Source organism: Meleagris gallopavo, chromosome 2 (genome assembly GCF_905368555.1).
Source record: "Meleagris gallopavo chromosome 2, MGAL_WU_HG_1.1, whole genome shotgun sequence".
Lineage (NCBI taxonomy): Eukaryota > Metazoa > Chordata > Aves > Galliformes > Phasianidae > Meleagris > Meleagris gallopavo.
The window spans coordinates 44940694-44959516 of NC_139405.1; the positions used below are offsets into that span (position 1 = coordinate 44940694).

Here is an 18823-nt window from a genome sequence, read left to right on the forward strand (position 1 = left end):
GTTAATATATTGGCTACAGCTGAAGTATTTTTGCACATATGGACAAAAGTTCACATCCACTGTCTAGAAGAGGCTGTATAAACATATTCCTGTAAGATGAATGGGTGATGCTGGCAAAATATTGCTATGTTGCACACAAGTATTCATATTCTGAAGATACCTGCCATATCATTACCATGTGTTTGAATGTAATCAATCATGTCATGGTTTAGTTTATGTAAGGATTCATATGAAATAGATGATCACAGTGTCTCTTTGTGTTTCAAAATTTAAATTTCAGATATTTTCCATTTATTTCTCTATTTCCACCTCATTAGCTTTATACATTATCTTTCTCCTGTATAAGAAGTTTAGGGCTCTGATCCAATCCTTGTCTCCTTCTTATTAATTTGCATGATCCTGTAGATTATCCTGTGATGCCTGTGGCTCTTCTGAGCCTTTGTGCTGAAGTGAATGGAACCAGTGAATGTTCCAAGGCCAACTTAATCCCATAGGATACATGAATTCCTCACAAACAGACATGATCTCTGTTCTCAAAACAACTAATCCCCAATTAAATCATGCTGATGTAAATATATATATATATATTTTTTTTTTTTTTTCCAGTAGACTAAGTAGTTTGGATAGGAAACTCTCATGAGAAAACTAAAAAAACTGTGGTACTAATGTGGACAGAGGATTCATATTGCTAAGAAGTTGAATTATTTGTAGTGAATGTTGGGGTTTTCTGTAAACAAATAACAAAAAATACCCAACAACTAATTAATGTCTTCACAAGCCAGTTTCATGTCTTTTTTTAACCTGAGCTGCCAGAACTCATATCCTACTTGGTCTCTCACTGATTGTATGGACATGACACCACCCAAGGGTGAGATTTTTCTTGATGATAGTCTATGAGTCTGCTTTAGTTCTCCAATATCCCTTTGTGATAATAATCTTGGTGCTCTCAAATCTCCTTGTCATGCCTTCACCAGTACTGTGTGCAGAGAGTGAAAACACCCACCAGTGACACTTAATACTCTCGTTTACCCACCACAGCATCCCATGAGCTCTGCAAAGAATCTCCTTTCTGGAGAAAGGAAATTAAGAGAAGTGGTGTCCTAGAGAGAGCTCAGAAGTAGTTCTTGGTGATCATGTTGCAACTTCAGAAAAGGCTGAAGAGAAAAGCCTCCTGTCAGAAGCAGACCCTCTAAAACCACAAACACAACGCCTAACAAAACTTCATGGCTGTGGAGGGACAGCTGGCTGGCATGTTTTTTCTTCTCTATGCAGAGTAAGTGTATTGCTGCTCAGAGAAGAAGTGTACTCCATCAAAACACAGCTCTCCTTCCACTGTAGAACGTGGAATTTGCTCTACAAGGAGTCGGAGTGCTTCTCATGCTTTTCACAGATTTTATGCTAAACAAGTCTTCTGGGTCCATGGTGAAGCCAAAGGCACTGATCTTTTGGCTGATGACTACACAGAAGTCTGTGGAGAAGAAGTATCCTGCTGTTGTGCAAAGTGGGCTCCATCCTGAGAGCTGCCTTCTGCAAATCTAGGATAGTGTTGTTGCAGCAGGTGAGTTTTCTTATTGGTTCCTGGGAACAAGCCTGCCCTGTTACATGTGACCATGCCACCTCTCTTGGAGCCTTTCAGGCTGCTTTCCTTCCCAGCTTCTGTTTTGCTGGTAGGCATTAAATCAGAGTGCAGTTGGCCAGCTATGCTCTTTGAGAATAGTACTTAGTGTAACATTACCTTTTTGGCCTTTTTTTTTAAATGTACTACGCAGCTTTTCTATAACAGCCATAACTGTTGGAAGAAAAATGCAAAAATGAAACAAACTGGAAAAGTAGGAAGTATAAAGCTAAATTTGTAGCCTATGTGAAGTTATGCAGTGGTGTGATTTTCAGTAACAAACCTTGTGTAAAGGGCTGAATTTTTATTTTTTTTTTCAGTATTAAGAAAGTCATTTGACAAATCCAAACTGAAAAGAGAAGAAAATCACATTCCCTTATGAATTGCCAAGTGAGTGCACAATGGCTGTACTTATTTTATTAGCCTTCTGACCTTTCCTTTCTCTGATGAGGTTTCTTTTCCCTATTAGCTCTACTAGGATGTCTACTGAGATGGCAACAAAACAAACACTGTTTTTGTTGGCTAATTCATCTTGTCTCTGTGTGGGGATCACAGACACGGAAGCCATGAGCCGATGCCTGCTTTGCAGCATGCATGAGAGCCACCCTGTGCCACTGGGTACTGGGAAGGACGCTGCCATGTTGAGGGCAGCACATCTGTTCTCACACAGCAATTTAAGTCATGCTTGACTGGGAGCCTGCAAACGGTTTCCTTGCCTCCAAGGAGTGTCATTTTGTTTGACACCATTCATGTATTTTTGCACAGATATGATATTTCGTCTTCACTTTTTTTAGCAGCTGCTCCACAACATCACTTTCCCTGGAAATTATTAGTGCCAGACTGTGTGGGAAAGGCTTGGTACTTCTTGTCCTCCCTGCTGTTTCTGGAGAAGACTGTTTTGCTGCAAAGTGTTACTGGAGAGAAATTGTGGCAGCAATTGACCAAAGTCCTGGGTTTGGTGTCCTTAATTTACCGATCAGTGTAACCAACTGCTCAGCATCAGTGGAACCAAGTGTTTCAACATTTTCTACTAAAGCAGTAAGGGTTGGCTGTCGTGCTGCCCTAGAGCAGGACTATGGAATTTTTGGACTTATATGGAAATCTGAGGAAACTTCAGAAATAATTCTGGAATATGCCCAGCAGACTGCATGGTAACAGAGGAGCTGGCTGAAGAATTTATAGCTGTGGAGAGAGAATAATAATCTTTTTCTAAAGAAATGTTGATCCAAGGAAGGGAAAATACAACTCAGAAAGCTAATGGAGAATCTGTCAATTATTTTTTCTCTGGTGGGTGACTTACGTGGGACCTATACCCATAAATCAGAGAAACAACACAAACAGCTGAAATTAACCAGAATTTGGGGTGAGGATCTCACCAGCTTTCTATAATGCCAAGATTGCAGTGCCTTGTTGTTCTAATGTCAGTCACTTCCAGCAGATAAGGTTGCATATAAACCACAGCCCATCTGCAATTTCAGAAGGGCCAAACCAACTGGTTTAGAAATGGCTAAATTGCTACTTCTCATGTTTAAGTGGCAGCTTGATAAATGTGACCTATTTGATGTTAACTCCAGGCAAGTTAGCAAATTTTTCTTTAGTTTAGCCTAAGGGAAAAAGCATATTAAATCTTTGCATGTTGACATTTAAAGTCTTTTCAGAACAATATCACACCATTTTAGAATTTAAGGTTGAATCAGTTGCTGTTATACATTTACTCTGTGTAATTACTTTGTTCTATTAATTAATTTCCAGATTCTTTTACTACTCAGGAACCTTAGTTACTTGCCATGATCCATAGTACTAGACACTTTCAAACACAGTGCCAGTTAAAAAAAAGAAAAAAAGAAAAAGAAAAAAAGAAAATTCACCTTGCTCTCTTTCTGTGTCCAATAGATAACTGGAAAAAAAAAAAAAAAAAAGTGCAGCAGCTGCATATATGTTGTTACATGCCAGGTATCTTTTAATTATTGTGTCAAGGTCTTGTCTGCAGCCCTAGAGCCATGTTCACCTCTTTGTGATTTAATGCTTGATCTCACCTCCCCATGTTTTTGAGCATTCTGTAATGATGCTTGTCATGGGCAGAACAGCGGAGACCACATTTCCTCTGGGCCTGTGGCACTAAGAGTTAAGCCAGGATGAAGCTGACATGAACTATTTCGGTGTTTGTGTTGAGAGGGACTTTAGGAATTGCCTTTTAGGAGCTGTTGCCCAGAAGGCCCCAGTAGTTGAAAGAATGGTTAAGAATGTCTTCAGCTGTTTTTCCTTTCTGTTTCATACATCTGATGCAGGCTTGTTATTGGGGTTCCATGGAACACCTCAGCAGAACAATACTGGTGTGAACAAGTAGCTATCCAGTTCTATGTTAGCCTCCTAGGTGCTGTTCTTACAAGGCAAGGAGTTGTGCTTTTCTGTGCACAGATGTTCCTGCAAAATACCAGTTAAAACAATTGCTCTTTTGTTTCCAAAGTGTAGGTTAGACCCAGGCAATGACTTTAGTTACACTGATTTGACTGATTGCATCCTTGGAATATGTCAAGAATGTATGTTACCATTATACACTGAAAATGTGTATGCTCCATAGACTCTGAAGCCTTGATTGGCTCAGCTAGAAATGTTTCTGAGTGAGTGTCGCAAAACATTATATGTTTTCAAAGTGTTTGTTGGTCTCTTGCTATTTTTTGAGCAGTCAGGAGAATAAGAGTCAAAGAAGTTCCACCTCAATGGATTCATAGCATCGCATTTTAACGACACTGAAGCAAATAGTGTGCGTTACCCTAATGATCCCTTCCACTTTAATAGCTGGACTACCTCTGTATTTCTCAAATAACTGAGGCTGTAAAGTTTTCTGCCGCTTAACTAGATTGTTTTTGGTGTCAGCTAATGTCATGTTTTATTGAGTCAGTGTGCTGGTTTCCCGCCAGCCATATTTCATGTTTTACAGACAAGTCATCTCTATAGGGTACTGTTAGAAAATATTTTATAATGTCTCATGTCTATTTGCAAACCACAAACGGTCTCTCTGGTAAAACAAAATGCATTCAATTACATTAATTTTTACTAATTTCACTTTTCTCTGAAAAGTCCCTTCTGATGTGGAGAGTGCAGCTGTGGAGCAGGAAGCCAAGAGCAGCCCGGAGAGAAAACATCGGTGTTGGCGGAGTGGTGGGAGCTGTGGCAGGGCAGGAGGAGAGCAGGGATGACAGCACAAGGAGGGCTCTGTGCTCCATCTGGGATTCTCACAGCTCCACCAGTTCCTGCAGGACTGAGGAGTCAACCTGGGGAGGGTGAGGCAGTTTCACTTGCAGGTGACAAGGGCACAGATGGAAGTACCAGACCTTGCTGATGGTTTTGGAGTGGGCTCATGTGACAGCTCTGCAGCAGCCTCCTTGCAATTGCTAAAGAGCAGCAAATACTGAGGAGTGAGGTAAGCAAAGTGATGCCAACAAAAACCATGCTGCTGTTCCACTTTCTCTTCTATAGAGATGTGGACTGGCACAGCGCTGCTCTTTGGGATGTGCCAGAAGGCGTTTATTGCTTCCCTTTCTTGAGGAAAAGGGTGGAAAAGCAGGCTGACCCAGGAAAGCTAATCATTTTGCCTTTGGGGTCTATATGGCTTGTAATGTTGGGAGATTGGTTAATATCAAACTAGGTGAATGGAAGGAATTATCTTCACCTTGGAGATCCATTTGGGATACCAAAGGTCTTGACCAACCTCTTCAGCACACTTTAATAGAAGGCAGCTGCTCCGAATACTGTATTTTGAAGGTTCAAAATTATTATGGTTCTTTACAATATATTTTCCACATGATTTTGTTTAAAATTCTGCGTGTGGCCCTGTGGCCAAGAAACTTACTCATCTTTGCAAGCATGTGGATGTAAAATAAACCCTGCAAGGTAAAAACTCTGAATCATGTGAGAAGTTAAATCATTCTGTTGGAAGCAGGGACTAACAAGTGGAAAGAAAGAACAATTGTGAGCACATTCTGTCACTGCAAGGTGTGAAGTATACATTGAATATAATGCCTATTTATACTTGTATTCTAAAACTGTCAAAAATCCTAGCTTAAGATTGCTCTTCTATACACAGTGGAGCAAAGCGCTCATTCTACCTTGGGCCTGGATGCCTTGAAGGCTTCCTCTTGCTCCAAGCAGCCTTTCCATGGAAGTGACAACTCTCTACCTCCTCAACGGTGGCAATTTACTTGTTACTGTCAGGAGAAAGACAGCACTGAATTGGGGATTTTTTTTTTAAATAATTGCCAGTTAAAATGGATTTGGATAGTTTATTAACAAGAACAAAATTAAAAAAAACACGTTCCACTTCATCCCCCTTTGTTCAGGCTCAATCAGTCCTTAATTTCTTGCTCCTCTATCTCTGTTGCAATGAAGTATTTGTTCCTTGGGCAATGGGTATGCTTAATGATCAATGGCCACTGATGCTGGGAGATCCCCTGAGACTGGATAGCAACCTGTTTGTTTATTACACCTAACTTCCCTCTCCTTTCAGGTGTTGGAGTGATTTTGTGCAACCTGAACTTGTTAGCTTGGTCAGTGTGTTTTCCTGTAAACGAATGCTGCTTTGCATACAGAAGACAGAAGATTAAAAAAGAAGAAGGAAGAAAAAGCAGTGATTGGTAAGACAACAAATTGATAAACAATGAATAACTCAATTGACAAAACTTGTTACAAAATGAATCTACAAGAATATAAGAGCTACCAAGCAGGTCAGGACAGAAATTCATCCCTCTGGGCTAGCTTTGTCCTGCCATTGCTGATACTGGATCCAAAGGGATGCTTCTCCATTCTCCAGCAGCTTCTGTCTGAGCCAGAAAGGAGTGTATTTTTTGTATTTGCTCTTGGTGTGTTTATGGTTTACAAACTTACAAAGCTACATCTTGAACCCAACTTTTATACCTGCAGTATCTTGTGCCCAGCAATTGAGGTGGAAAATGCTGGGTTCCTCATGACATGAACAGAATTAGATGTTTTATCTGCTCTTTTACTACAGTCAGTAGTGAGACCTGGAGACCTACCCAGTCTTCCTGCATTGATTTATTTTTTATTTTTTATTTTTTTTGGTAACAAGATGAGGCAAATGACCTGAGTTAAATATTTAGTAATTATAGATATAATATATGCCAGGCTTTTGATACACCTGGTCTGCAGCTATGTCTGCCTCCTGAGGTCTCCATGTACCCAGAGAGCCATAACTCATATTGCAGTGTTTCACACCATATTTCTGTGTGGTTATTTTCCCATCTGGCATCCTTCATTCGCAGCAGCTGCTCCTCTCTTCCAAGATCCAGGCGAGGAGAGGATGTTGGATACTCAAGAACCTTGGATACAAAAAAACTACCACCATTTTATTTTATTTTTTGAAGGGATCTTTTGAAGCATTATGACATTTCACAGCTGCTATAAGAAAGTGTAATCTAAAGGGGAGTACTAAAATCCAAAACAGAGCATGTACCCACACTTGGGGCACAATTCTTGCCTCTCCAAGTGAAGGCTCTCTGCCAACTCCCATCACTGCTTTAGGAGCATGCTATGGATAGTTCTCTGGAATATCTCCTCTGGATAGGATGTATGTAACCACCCATTGGAAATCCACTGCCTTTTGGAGTGAGGGTGTCACGATATCTCTAGACCAAAGCTGGAGGAAGTCTTCAAATGTCACCTACTCCAGCCCCACTATTGACATGGCACTAAGGTCAAGTGAAATCTGCCACATAACTGTGTATAGTCGTCTGCTTTTATATCACCTGGCACCAGCGGGATCAGCTTTTCTACCTTCATAGCCCTCAGCTTTCAGCCAGGTAGCTGATGTGTTCTGTTGCACAGCCAGCACCCACGACCACCTGGTGGTAGGAGATGTGATGCTGGGGTGCTGACGGGGGCACGCAGCCACCTCGATTTGTCACTCTCCCCACTGTTAGGACAGGTGACCTAGCGGCTTGGAGCACATGTCTGAATTGCAGACAGTAAAACTGGGTGAAATGACACTCATGGTTGGTCTGACTTTTCTAACCACGTGTGTTAGACTCACGGGGCTTTTATACGAAATGAAAGTTGAGATCTTCATCTAATCCAGATGCTTGCAGGAGTGGGGACTTCATTAAATACTTAGTATCAGCAACTCATGATACAATTGCAGTTGGCAGTGCTGAATTTCTGTTTGCCAGCTTTTTTAGAAGCCAGACTGTGCAGTGAACAGTGGCAAGAACTGCAATTTTCCCCTCCATTTTAGAAATGGTTGTAACTCTCTGTAATATCCCTGGGACCCACCTGCTGACATTCTTTGGTAACGTTTTCTGACTGATTGCTTTATACAAGCACTTAACAGCTCTCACTGGGTGAGTTCTAGTTTACTAATGACAAATTCAGAGTAGAAAGTAGATATCAGTGCCCGCAGAAGAAAAACAAAGGCCAAATTGTGTGTAATTTACAATAAGATGATGTATTTAGTTCTGTTTAACATTAGTGATGAGGGCAGTGGTGTTAGGTTTAACTGAATACAGAAAAATGATGAGGATTTGTCCTGCTGGAATTAATGCTGGCAAATCTCCAGGAAGATTCACAAGTGTTTTAATAGATTGAAGACAAATGGGGGGGGGGGGGGGGGGGGGGGGGGAGGGAGGGAGGGAAAGAAAGAAAAAGACAGACTGATTTCTTATTTTTATCACACAGATTCCATTTTCAGCCCCCTGTGGCCCTCTAGGATGCTGCACTGAAACAGCATCTGCACCTCTGATGGTAAAAGTAGCTGCACAGATAGCTCCAGCTTTGTTCAGCCATGAGCTGAGGATCCCAGAGGCAGAACTTTTGTTAAAGTCAAGCTAGAAAGACAGCAAGATAGCTCTCATAGGTTATTTTTCCTTCAAGGATCCCTCATTGGAGTTAGGTATAGATGTATGTTCTCCTGGTGGGGAGATTTACAGATGCGTGTAACCTGCAGTTACATCCTCACGGATGCTGTGAACTGATGTGAGCTGCCCAGAACTAACAGCAGTGCAAAGCAGATTGCCACCCCGTGCATATATGTGGTCCTGTGTCTGCAGGATTAGCCAAAATGCCCAGTGCAATGGCTACAGCAGCTCTGTGCTGTATGCAAAATCGAACAGATGGTCCCTGCCCCAAGAACATGAGCAGCACAAGATCAAGTGCTCATCAGTACTTCCTCCCAGCTTGGTATCATCTGCAAACTTACCGAGGATGCACTCAATCCCCTTGTTCAGATCATCAGCAAAGATGTTGAACAGAGCTGGCCTCAATACAGACCCCCATGGGTAGACCATTCATGTCAAAGATTCTCTGTATGTTCAAAGCCATGATTGGCAATCAGTAGAAAGCTGCTTAACCTGAAGGAGAGAAATACAATCAATTACAAAATAATTTTTGAGGCGTATATATTGCATTATCAACATACTGGCTTGAATTACTACCTCTGTGTCAAGTACCAGAGGCAGTTTACCTTTACTTACAACTACTTCAGTTCTGCTTTCCACTCAACTAGCTCTGACAATATACAAATTTCTGTTGCTCAGACCCTTATTTGAAACCCAAATTCTTTTTCAAATAATCTGCTTGGAAGCAAAAAACCATCCCTATTTTCAGGGTTCTGTGATCCCCATGGAATATCCCTTCCAGCTTGGGATATTCTATGATCCTATGGAAAAACAAAACTAAACTAAACAATGCCTTTACAGTAGTGCAATCATATTTCTTGTCCATATGAGAAAACCTGAAATCACATTTTTGTTTAAGGAATAGCTGGATATCAAGGCAGATATAAGGAAAGGGAGCTGTAAGGGAGCATTAAGAAAATCAAATAAAATGTCATCAGTGTCAAGTCTCTGCAGAAATAGAGATTTTTCTGGAGATTTGTCACACAGAAGGGGAAAGAAATCTTAAGAATCTTGTGAAGGCTTTAGGGAGCAAAGGCATGTTGGGAATCTGGATTGGAAAAGGTAGTAGAGGAAGGGAAACTTCTTGCTGATCTTATTATTGTGGAAAAAATACACTTTTGGCTTTGAAAATAAAGCTGAAAAAAAGGCAAAATAAATGGAGACAGCACGTAAAAAAGGTTTCACTCAAAAAGAGCAGCAAAATATGTGTGCTATGTATCTAGCAGAAAAGGAATTGAAGAAGGAAGCAAGCTGACCAAGTGGAGGAGCAACCAGTGGAAGTTCAGGGGTGGCTTTATCTGGATGTTTGCTGCAAGTGGGCTTTAGCACAGAGGGGAAAATGATTTGTTAGGCTGCAAGAACCTAATGACTGTAATCCTGAAGCTGGGCTGGTGCAGGGAGATATAGAGCAGGGGTCTGCTTTCTGACACTGTATGCATGTCAAGAAACAGAGGACCTTCAGCAGCCCAAAGAGGCATCTCTCTGCTAAAGCAGAGGTGCTTCTGTGCTATAGACTGAGCAAGCCACTTGACCATAACATAATACAGAATGCTGTAATATGCAAAGCAAAGGAATGAACGTCCCTCCTCAATCTCCTTGCTAAGAAATGGGAGGTCACTGAGGGGCCAGGCACTGGTGATGGGATCAAGGAAGAGATTTTAAGAAAGAGCAGATGGTGACATATTTTAAAGAGGTTATAAAAAGGGGAATCCTCAGGGCAGATGTTTTCTCAAAGACATCGGAACAAAGCACTGCAACGACTAAGAAATATGTGGAAAATATGTGGCTGTTGTTAGAAGATGGCAGCAGCCACATGGTTCAGATTAATGGCAATCACTGCAAAGACAAAATGCAGCAGCAGGTGAGTCAGGCCTCAGCAGAGCTGCAGCTGTGCAACAGGTCCTGAGTTCCCCATTCATTTTACAATAATGGAAACATCTGGAAAGGTGACGTCAGACCTCACACTCTTCATCTTAAATGTTAAATTCTACAGCAGTCTCTTCTTTAAGCCTTTATTTTATTTTATTTTTAATTTTTAATTTGAAGGGATAAGAAGACCTGGAAAGACAATAGTCAAGCAAAGAAACTGGCTGAAAAATGTACATGAAGGATTTTGGAAACAAAAGAGTATGAGCCTATGAATGTATAGATGTGGTGTTCTGCAGGCACTAGCTGCACGCTGGGGGCAGCCTCAGCCCCTGCTACAGAAAAGCCAATGGTTCTGGCTACCATCTGAAAGGATGGAGCCACAGGGGATCACCAGGCTGTCAGTATAAGCACTAAGGGTTTTGGCAAGCCCATCACTGCTCTGTGGTTTGGGCAACAGGAGCTGAAGTAGGGCAGGTTCCTGAAGAGTGTTATACTCATTTAGATTGGCTCCTGCTCAGCGAGATCTGTTTTATTAGTTTTCCTCTTGGTACAGTGCAATTTTATGCTTCACTTTTACTGTATAGGAATTATCTGCACATTTTGGATAGAATGTTTGCCAAAGAAAATTTATTTCTGTTGCTTCAAAGCATAAGAGTCTCAAAAAAGCCTATGAGGTTTCTTAGCTCTAGTGCTGAAAACGTGGCACTTGTGCACAGATGATGTCCTCTCCAGAGATACAGTGGCAAAGGGATGTCAAAAAGCAACAGGACTTCTAGGGCTTTTTCCTTGCAACGTAGTGAACAGGACCTGCTTTTTCTGAAATGCTCTCTATTAACAGAATACATTTCACCATTAACATTTGGCCAATAACATTTTTTATTGGGCTGTCTGAAGCCTGGCTAGAAGTTGAGGCAGGCACTGAACTTATGAATGTGTTTAAGATTTTTATTACGGAACTTTAAAAGCAGTCACAAATTAATATATGTTTGAGGGTAAAAAGTGAACTTTAAATTAAATAAAACATTTGAACACAAATGTGTGTCGGTTGTACGATGAACTTGTTTATAAGTCAGTGCCAGAATCATAGAACCATAGAATATCCTGAGTTGGAAGAGACCCACAAGGATCTTCAAGGTCCACACAGGACCACCCAAAATTCAAATCCCACGTCTGAGAACAATGTCCAAAAGCTCCTTGAACTGCAGCTTAGGATCATGCCCACCACCCTAACCTCCAGCTACCCCTCCCCTGACACAGCTCCATGCCATTCCCTTGGGGCCTGTTGCTATCCCAGACAGCAGCACTCAGCACTGTCCCTCTGGTCCCTTCAGGAAGCTGCAGAATCTGGCACTTGCTCTTGTTAAAGTTCATGCTGTTGGCGACTACCCAAGCCCTAGAGTTTGTCAAAATCTCTTTGTAAAGCTCTCTACCCTAGAGGGAGTCAACAGTTCCTCACAATTTAGGTTCACCTGCAAACTAGCTATACTTTAGAGTCCTGTGTTCGAGTCACTGATGAAAATGTTGAAAAGAACTGGTCCTGAAATTAAGACCTGAAGAACATCACTAGCAAGTAGCCACCACCCTGATGTAATGCCGTTCACTGTGACCCTTCAAGCATGGCCTGACAGACACCTATCCTGTTATGTTTTTGCCTAACTATATACCAGACATTTTGTCCAAAAGAATACTGTGAAAATAGCTTTGAAAACACTGCTGAAATCCAAAAATTTAACATCAACTGGCTTCCCTTGGTCAACTTGAGTAACCTTGTCATAAAGGGAGATTAAATTTGTTAAACTGGACTTGCCCCTTTAGAACTCATGCTGGCTGTGACCAACAATTGCATTGTCTTTCAGGTGTTTTTCAATAACTCCCACTGTGAGTTTCCAATAATTTCCAAAATGTTGGAATGAGACATTTTTTGACTTGCACATATCCTCAGCTGCTTAAGTGTGAACTCAGAAACATCAGCCTGAACATCAAGAAATCATGATACAGAACTCTGAAGCCCTATTACAAGCCTGCCCCACCTGTCTCCCCTCAGAATAAAGCACACCTGTTGCATTCAAGTCATTGGCTTTTCAACCAATACCCATCTTACAGTTTAACTGCATTCAACATTTGCCTTTATTGCATGTCTGCTGCTCCTCAAGTATGTTCTCTATTGCCTTCTGCATTTATTGCACTGCCTACTGAGCCCTTCATGAGGCCCTTTCTAGTACAATCTCACAGGGTGTGCACTGGTTCTCAGCAACATTTTTTCACCTTTTTCTCTACCACTTTAGCTCTTTAGAGATTTATACTGCAGTGACAACAATGGTGGTTTCACATCTCTACCCAGCATCTGCAGATATCAAATTAATGATGGTTTCTAAAGTAGTTTTTGTTCCCACCTTTTAACAGACTAAAAACCTCAGAATTAGACTAAAAACATCCCTGACAACTGGTCTGTAAAGTCCTGACTTACCTAAGACAGAACAAGAATTTGTTATGTTCCATTGTTACCAACAACAAAGTCTTCCCTGGCTCATAGAGAAAACATTAAATGAGGGAGAGCATTCTACTGGTTGGTTAGCTGCAGGGAATGGATAATTTAATCAGAAAAACTGAGGTCAGTGCACAGCAATCAGGAGCACAGCTGGAATCCTTTGCCTGTTGTTTAAATCAAGAAGCTGGTTGCCACCTTCTACACACTGAGCATAATGGCAGCTTGCAGGAAGAGGCAAAAGCTGTCAGTGTGACACAGTGGAGCTGAGAGCAAAGAGAAGGGAAAATTTGGACTAAAGTCATGGCTCCCAGGATGTTGCTGATCCTTTTTTTTTTAAAAAAAAAAAAAAAAAAAAAAAAACAAAACCAAACAACCCTCTGGCAGGTTTATGCTCACTGAAAATAAACCCAAACAGCTAGCAGCTTTTGGCCAGGTCTTGCACTTGTCACTTGAGCTCTTCTAAGGACATGTCAGATTCCTGCCTTTGCTGGGCTCTCTGAGCAGCCATTCTACAGGAGGAGGCAAAGGCACACATTTCTTACAGATATTTCTGTTTATTTCATTAGGGAAAAATTCATCTCTGGACAAATGTGTTTTCAGGCTGATGCTATGGTAATGACTTCAGAAGTCAGCAGAATTGGCATGTTTATATTTCATATGAAACCTCTGAATATTTCAGTGTTCTTCCGCTGAAGGAGGAAAACCCAGCCAGCTACCTACCAGCCTGGAAAAATAATGTTCACCCTCTAATAGATAATACAATTCATGCCAAAGTCTTTGCATGCTTACCCTTAAACAGCATCCCATGGAAGATAGCAAGAGCTTTAAGAATAAGGACTACTCAGTGGCAAATTTGCCATCATGAGGAGATGGATCTTCTCTATATATGCACATATACAGGTATGCTTATGTATCTATTTTATGCATGCAGATGATTTCTGCGTGACCAAGCGTATCTGCTCATTTATATAGCTCTGAATCTGACTAGTAAGGTCTACAGGCCTTTCAGCCAAGCAGTGTTACAGTCATCCCATCCTGCTCACTGTCATCTCCTGCCCCAAAGTCGGGTCTTGGTAAGGACTGGTATAAGACATAGAAGAGCAAGACTTTTGGACTCGGGTATCTATTCTTGTTGCCCTACCCTCTCACTTACCTCTGCAGCTGTGGGACAAACATGGTCTCCTGTCTCCAGCTGCCTCAGCTGTCCATTCTCCAGATGCTGCCTTGCTGCAGGGCTAGGGAGAGGAGAGAGGAAAAAAAAAAAAATAGGAAAGGAGGATGCTGACATCACCAGTAAGGTAATTCAGAGGGACTTTGCTGCAATAGGGAGCTGAGCTCTAACATACCAGAAGTCAAGCACGTGCTGGACTGTGTTGGGCAGCCACAGCGAAGTGCTGGGATGGTCACTGCTGGAGTAGCTGAGATAATGCTCTGTAAATGCATGGCCAGAGTTTCTGATCTAAGACGAAACTTTCCAGTGGCTCACTTTCAGTGGTAGTCACGAGTGTATAATGTTCCTCTCAGGGGCTGAAGCCAGGCGCCAGTCCTTTGCCAGTTTGCCACTGGCCATCAGGTGACAAGGTGGAAGGTTGGGGCAGGTGCCCATTTGCCAGGATATTACCCAGGTAGCGTAGTGCTGTGTGATGAATGGTGAGGAGGATCAATCGCTGACCCCCACAGAAAACCAGCTCCTTTCCCAGTCCCTTGGAGCTGCACTAGCTTCCTAATTACAGAGATTTGTACAATCAGTGGGGAATTGCCTCAGTCAAGCCATTTGCTCCTGTTGCTGCAAGCATCCAAGCCTTCTCAGTCTTGGGAAACTATTGAAAACTTCTACCAAACCCACAAGAACTCAGACCCTGTGTCAAGCATTTTGGAGAGGATTTCTTGGTTAACGAGGTGTGCAGACCTAGAAAGAAGGATGTGTAAGTCCTCTTGCACTTGAGCTGTTGGTTGTGAAGGACACGGCTATGCTTTTTTGTTCTTCACATACTTGTGTCAAGTCTCCTAATTTAAGCAGACAGATGAAAGGGGAAAAAAAAAAAAGGAGTTTATTCTGAACTGAGTTAGAGTAAAAATGAAATGTTTTGTTTCTCTCTCTCATTGAAGCAGAACAAGCTAATTCTACTCAATAAGCATTCCTTCTGACTCCAGATGAAATGTTTTATTTCAGACAATTAGAAAAAAAGCAAAGAAAACAAACAGCTTAAAACAAAACACCCAAGAAGGCAGCAGTGGACACCCACATTCCCCCAGCCTCCAGGATGTGAGAAACCTAAATCCATGACTACCTCTGTCCTTTGACCCATCCACTCTTCTGAGAGTTTCCACGAGACATTTTGCACCTGAATGCTTCTACACTGTCCTCCAACAGTACTCACTATTTAAAAAACAACATCTGTGTTGAGCCCTATCAGCTCCAGCAGCACTCAGAACTATCACAGAAAGAAGTATTTGGCCTCAGGTGACTACATTGATCATCTTTCAATATGTTTAAGTATTACTCATAACTGAAGGTAAGGGGAAAGATTTTTTAATAAATAATTACAGCAAGTATCAGATTTTCCTGGTATTTAGGAAGAAGGAACAATACTGTCATCTTGAAACAGCTCTATTAACTTTGGGAATGTAATGGAAAACCAAAACAGGACAAAAGCTAGTCTTTTGCTCTAAAGAGTCACTAACAGGCACACAGACAGAAAGGCAACTTGCATCTCTATACTCATGCATTCGGTGCTGTTTTTTGTTGTTGTTTTTGTTTGTTTTTAAATAAAGTGAAGCTTTGTTTCATTTCCCTGACCATCCTGGCTTGGCATGGATGGAAGAAAGGAAAGCTGGCTAACTATATTTTTTATAGCACCTACATAAATAAGTAACATGACTATATTCCTCTTAGAGCTCCGTATGCCACCATCATCTCAGTGTGACATGCAACATAGATAAAACCAACTAGGTTGAACTCTAGCTCTGCTGCATTCAGTCAGGTCGGGAACAATTGCCAGGTGCTAGGACTGGAATCTGAGCTTCTCCAGTATTGATTTCTGAGGCATGGTGCAGTAGACATAGAAGACAGACCACTTGCATGAGCAGCCATTACCACACAGATATTCAAAGACAACTAAGCAGGCATTTACCTGGACAACCTTATTGTTGTTCCAGGTCTGTGATGGTGAGGCAGAGACAAGGACAAGCTCAGCAGCCTGCTCTGACCAAACACAGCAATTCCTGCTGTTGTTTCATTCAAAATTATGTCCACAACCTCTAACAGATCAAAGCAAGCAACTCTTAAAACAAAATTTTATGATACATTGTTGTTGTTTCCTAACACACTGTATGTTCTTTTTCTTTCTTCTCTTTTGCTTTGATCACGAACTTGAAAGAGGTTAGAGAATCATTTAGTTATGTGTTTGTATAATACCTTAACAAGCTGAACATTGCTCTGTGCTTGATATTGATTACTAGTATTTATTTATACTTCTGAAATAGAGCACAAGGCAGTAAGTTTGGTGTTCACATAAGCATTTTAAGTAAGAAATAACAGAGCTCCAGTTCTTGCAGCTGAGAGAATGTCAGATGCACTATTAAAGAGTCACCAACAATAACAGCCTAAACAGTAACAGATACTGTGATCTGGATCTTAAACACCATACGCTTACCAAAGACATGTCTTTGGAAATCCACTGACACCGGATGAGATAAGGGGTGAGGTACAGGGGAAGAGGTTACTACAGCAGAACACATGCAGAAAATGAAACAGCTTCAGCATCTTACTCCTCACCAACTCATGCTCATGCCTTATATTGGGAGCTATGCTTACCTTGACTTTTATCCGGTAATGGCTCCAAGAGATGCAGTCTTTCTCCTATTTCCCATCCACCCATGACAAGACATTTGCATTGCACTCCTTGAACTCTGAATAGCTTCACAGCATGTGAATGGTGGCACAGTCTTTTTTTCTCCAAAAAAAAAAAAAAAAAAAAGGCTATTAAAAATACTTGATACACACTAGTAGCCATAATCACTGCTGAGCTACATAATGCAAGCTCAGAGCTATCAGTGACCAATTCCACCCACATCAGCAGAAAAGCCCAGGTATCTCTGAGAAGGCTCAGAGGGCACCTGGAGGGCTAAGTAGGAATTTGCCAAGGTCCATGGGGATGCTGCTGGGTCACAGCATGCCTGCATTTGGGCCTTGGTGTCTTCACTGCAGCAGGAAGCTAGAGTGAGTCTTATCATATAATAGAGGTAGTTCCTGCTCCATCCTTGCTACCAGGGGAAGAAAGGCTGATATACATTAACATTGAAGAGTCAGTTGTCTATGCCACATTCACATGGGGAATTGGAGAATGATCTTTTCCTTCACTCTATTGAAAAAAATATTTGGCACAGCTTTCCAGAAGACAAACCAACAAAACTCTCATATTCCTTTCCTGTTAAGTCTGGATGTGCACTATAGATTTGATTTTTGCACTTGTTTAAAAAAAGTGATTGGGAGGAGGAAAAAAAAAAAAAAAAAAAAAGAAGTGACAAAAGGAATGTGGTTTCGCTAATTCATTTGACATCTTGACACCAGTCTATACCAAAGAACACCTCTCTTGGCTCACATGCACAGCCTGTCACCTGGATAAGAGTCCAGCTCAGAATGGATGTGAGTAACACAGCCAAGTCAAATGATACACCTGCTCTATTTATCTTACCTATACTCCTATGACTTCATCAGTTCTGCAGGAGATGGAAAACAGGTTATCTACTGCATGTGCCTAGTGAGGGTAACAGTCAAGTGAGAGGGTACAGAATAAGCCAGACAGTGCTTGGAGAAGTTTTCTGGCAGCAACTCCTTCCGTACAGTCAAGTTTCTTTTATGCAGATGCCATTTACACTGTTGGCAACCATGCAAAGCATAACATCAGCAGCCCCTAAATGGCATGAGGCATTCTCCATCAGCTTCTTAAACAAGTACACCTTCAAGCTCAAGTACTATTTATGACATCAGTAATGCTGCAATGGAAAGTACTATAGTAGCAGGATAGAGCAGGGTAGCACAATCCTAAGATGCCACAAGTGAAAACAAACACAATTCTAGGAGCCATAAATACAGAAACAAAGGAAGAAAAACTACTTACCATTAGAAGGCCTCAGGTAGATAGGGATCTCCAAAACACTCTCTCCACTGCCAACTCTTAAATGACGTCTGGGAAGGGGTGGATCCTGACTCCACTCAGGTGCACTGCATGTAGCTGAGCTCCTCTGGTTTGGCCCTGCCTTCCCACCAGGTGCTCAATCACTGCTTCAGGCCATAACTTGGCACTTCCACTACAGCATCTTTATCATGTATTGTGAATGAGAGGACAGTAAAACCAAGTTTGTTTAGCTGGAGAGTGCAGGCACTGAAGTGGTGGGTGAGCTCAGCCCCACAGGACTAGCAGCAGGGACTGGGCTTTAGGCATGATACTTGTTCCTCCTATCCCACTCTTGACAGTTATTGACACTATTACATTGACCCTGTGCTCACAACTATCTCCTGGACTTCATAACTGCTTTTAGCAAACTCCAGACTCTTAGTAGATGTCCAAAAGTCACCAATGCAGGGTACCAAAGCAGACAGGTGGGGCACTGATCATGGGTCCCCACACTGAACTTGTACTAATTACAAGTCTTACACTGTGCTATATGATTCTTCCTTCAGGCTCTCATTTTGCTGGTCTGGAAGTGTCTCTGTCTCCACAGGTGTTCAAAACATGGTTTTCTCTCATGCTGTTATGAGCAAAAGTTTCCTTCAAATCATCCTCATGAATGTCAGCCTGAGCCCTGCCAGGGCCAAAACTGTGATCCAGTGGGAGCTCCTGTCCTCATAAGTCAAATGCCAGTTTGCATTTTCTGGTTTTATGTAATCATAGATGCACTTTCAATATTACATACAATAAAAAGCTGTGCTCCTTTCCCTGG

At 41.7% G+C, this 18823-nt stretch overlaps 1 long non-coding RNA gene across 1 annotated transcript; it reads left to right on the forward strand.

Moving 5' to 3' along the window:
• Positions 1-1244: 1244 nt before the first annotated feature.
• On the forward strand, positions 1245-11377 carry LOC104909713 (uncharacterized). Its single transcript, XR_792544.4, has 4 exons — positions 1245-1558; positions 4697-5039; positions 6123-6249; positions 10567-11377. It is a non-coding gene; the product is annotated as an uncharacterized LOC104909713 (long non-coding RNA).
• Positions 11378-18823: the final 7446 nt, after the last annotated feature.